This window comes from Hevea brasiliensis, chromosome 16, assembly GCF_030052815.1.
Source record: "Hevea brasiliensis isolate MT/VB/25A 57/8 chromosome 16, ASM3005281v1, whole genome shotgun sequence".
Taxonomy (NCBI): domain Eukaryota; kingdom Viridiplantae; phylum Streptophyta; class Magnoliopsida; order Malpighiales; family Euphorbiaceae; genus Hevea; species Hevea brasiliensis.
The window spans coordinates 44,453,539-44,457,505 of NC_079508.1; the positions used below are offsets into that span (position 1 = coordinate 44,453,539).

The window sequence follows — 3,967 nt, forward strand, 5'->3', positions numbered from 1 at the left end:
GAGATCCTTGATATCCTAATAAGATTCATATAAATGAGGAGGAATAAAACTGAAACTTGCAAGCATAGAAGTGGGCAGCCACTTGTACACTTCTTGTGTTCTTGCGCAGAATAACGACTACAGAGTGGCGCATGCAAGAAAAATACGTATATAGGTGAAGGTGATAGCTCATATATCCGTGGAAAATATTGGCTACAGAGTGATGTATTTTGCCCTTACCTCTCTTGCTTTTAGCACAATATTCTCTTGTCCCAAGTCAAGACATTTATTTCGCTCTTGTATATTTGAATATAATTTGTATATACTATATATATAAATATGGACACGTTCTTGGGGAGTTTGCTAACCAAAACAAGTGATCAATTGCTTTAATATAATAAGCTGCATTCGAAAATGGCTGTGGAAGAGAGATACGAGCAAGGCACTACTCGCCTATTGGTAAACTATCCCCAAACCGTGTGGGACTGCAGCTTTGCTTCACTTTCTCCTCAAGCTTCGGTGAGTAGCTAGTCTCTCAAGATTTGGTATGTAAATGATATATTCCATTGTGATTTTAATTTAACATCGGTCAAATATGTGCAGGAATTTGAATCATACACTAAACAGATAGAAACACTTAAAGAAAAGGTGGAAGATATTTTAATGCAATCAACCCATGAGCTAACAAAGAAATTGAATTCATCAATTTATTATGCCGATTTGGTGTATCATATCATTTTGAGAACGAAATTGACGAACAACTTAATCAAATTTTCATCACTTTTCCTAAGCTTCTTCATGATAATAATGACAATGACCTCCATACCGTGGCAACTCTCTTTCAAGTTTTAAGACAATATGGATACAAAATGTCTTCTGGTGAGTTTTTGCATGCATAAAAACTTATTACTTTGCTCCTTTAAATTAAATACATGTATAGTAGTCAAGTAAAAGAAGGTTGACACTTAATTATTATGGTCATGAATCAGTTATGTTCAAAAATTCAAAGACACTGATGGAGAGTTCAAAAAAACCATCACCAGTGATGTGAAAGGCCTCCTTAGCTTATACGAAGCTAACTTTTTTAGTGCTCATGGAGAATATATTTTAGATGAAGCTCTTGTTTTTACTAGGCAGTATTTAGAAACCTTAGTCGCACAATCAAGCCCTCCCCGTGCAAATTATATAAGAAATGCTTTGCAGCAACCATTCCACCATAGCATAGAAAGAGTAGGGGCTAAGAAGTACATAGCCTTCTATGAAGGAGAGGAGTCTCGGGATGAAAATCTGCTCAGGTTTGCAAAGTTGGATTACAATCGACTGCAATTATTATACAGACAAGAGCTAGCCTCACTCTCATGGTATATATTTTAATATTTTGTTTCTTAAAGCAATTTTTTCAGCTTTTATCTCATATTGTGTACTTACAGACTTTGGAATCTCTTCATAACCTCTTCATAACATATGTTTCAGAGGGTAGAAGAACTCGGATGTAGCAGAAAATCTTGATTACTCAAGGGATAGAATTGTGGAGGCCTATATATGGGCAGTTGGATATCATTTTGAGCCTTAGTATTCTCTTTCTCGGATGCTGGTGGCGAATCATAACAATAATAGATGACACATACGATGGATATGCTACAATCGATGAACTTCAACTTTTTACTGCTGCAATTGAGAGGTTGGCTAAATAGAATTAAATTCAGGATAGTTATCATCAAGAAAGCAAATTAACTGCCAATGGCTTATGTAAAGGCTCAATAGTTTCTGTAATTTGCTTAGCTTGTTGTTACAAGATGAGCGCTTAAATACACATACAACTGATAATATGATAAGAGTTTGTTAGGCTATCTCTAGCAGTCTAGCCAGTGTTTAATGAGAACCCTTATCTGCTAAAAATAAATAAATATTAACGTGTATCTCTTAACACTCTTTTTTTCCTTCTACTCTAAATTTTAAGGTTAAATATTGGTGCCATTGATGATTGCCAGAATACATGGAAGCTCTTTACAAGTTTACCTTCAGCTTTTATTATGAGATAGAAAATGATGGCTGCAATACTTGCTATGTGAAGGAAATGGTAAGACTTTTCCCAAGGCTTCCTTTAGATTAAAATTTATTTGAATTTTAATTAGTTGTTGAATTTAAGCACAAAAATTTTTCGTGATAGTAGTTGAAATAAATGGTGAGGTCCTACTGCGTTGAGGCACAGTGGTTTAACGATGGTATATGCCAACATTAGATGAGTATATGCATAATGGATTAGTGACAAGTGGGTATAGAGCAATTCCAGCATTAACCTTCATTGGAATGGAAAGTACTGTAGGAACTAAGGAACTCCAGTGGGTGGAAATCAATCCCAAAATTGTCCAAGCTGCCAGGTTAATTTCTCGCTTAAGAAATGATAGAGTAACTCGCGAGGTATGATATTGTTTTGGAAAATATATATTTTAGTACCTATGATTTGCGTGTTTTATTAAGAGGGGTCTAAGAATTTTTTTTTTTTATATTTAAGGGCTTGTATTATTATATTGTTTATACTTAAGGACAATTACTAAAGAGTTTCAATTTCTATTGACGTAGCAAGTCTCTTAATGCTATAAAATTAGCCTGGCAAGTAGATCTCACATATTTAGTTGTATATAGTCATATCATCTATTTAGTGCTAAATTTAAGAAAAATGAGAAAAAAAACAAACATATTAACATTTGCTCCCTATTGTGAGAGAATCAATGGACAGACTAGTATATAACACTAGCTTATAAGAGTATTCGGAGGCTTGTCACAACAACATACATTGATACTGTTTAGTAACTTTGTCCTTAAGTGTTAAAATCATAGTAACATAGGCTTTTAAATGTAAAATAATAATAATAAAAAAATACTCATATCCTTATTAATAAAACACGCAAATCATAATGTAATAAAATATACTTTTCACTATTGTTTTATTTATTTATTTATTTTAATAATTGACTTTTATTAAGATTGAGAATTCAAAGTCTTAGAGACAACTCTATGAGCTAAATTAAAGCTCATTAGGTATCATTTTATTTAATTAGCCATGTTGATTGCATGATAGGCTGACTTATATGTATATCCTAATTGAACGTATCTCTATGTTTAATTAAGTGCTAAATGACATTATATATGATCTTCAACATTAATTTGAAGGATGAAAAGAAGAAGAAAGATGGTCCTTCAAGTGTAGATTGCTACATAAATGAACATTGTGTATCAAGAGAGAAGGCGATAGAAGAAATTAAAAAAATATGTGTAAATGCATGGAAAGACATGAATAAAGTTTGCTTGAAGCCAACTGCAGTGTCAAGGATTCTGCTCAAATACTATCTCAACCTTGCACGCACAATACAATTTGTTTATACGAATGGTGATCACTTCACCTATGCTTTATGTTTGAAAGATGACATCGCATCATTGTTCCCGGACCAAATGCCTCTCTAAGAAAATGGATTGAACTTATGTATTTGATCGTATTATGGATTAGACTTAAGAAAATAGGTTTTTTTTTTCAATTGGAAAATTTTTGTCTAGACTCAATATACTGTATACTCAAGACATAAACATGTAAAATTCATAGGTCCCACTGTACATCTTGTGTTTAGATATATAGTGAACCGGGTCTATACTAGAAACATCATTTTATATTATTGGCTCCAACTGAGGTAATGAGTTTTTTTTTTATAATATTATATTTTTACTTTTGGAAAGATATTATAGTCATTATTAATGCTTTATTGTATTAATAATATTAATTATGTGCTTTGTTTTTTTATGCATATTTTATATCTTTAATTAATTAATGGTTTTATGAAAAGTTATATATTATCATTAATTTAATTATTTACATGTAATATTAATTTAATTATTAACTTAAATGCAATAAAATAAAACAATTATATTTAAAAGATTAAAGCTTTAGTTAAATAATTATAAAATTTATTTTCTATTAAATAATTATAAAAAA

General features: G+C 31.4%; 1 pseudogene; it reads left to right on the forward strand.

The window, feature by feature from the left end:
- The first annotated feature begins 393 nt into the window (after window positions 1-393).
- LOC131174412 (probable terpene synthase 6) lies at window positions 394-3,444 on the forward strand (annotated as a pseudogene).
- The last annotated feature ends 523 nt before the right edge of the window (window positions 3,445-3,967 follow it).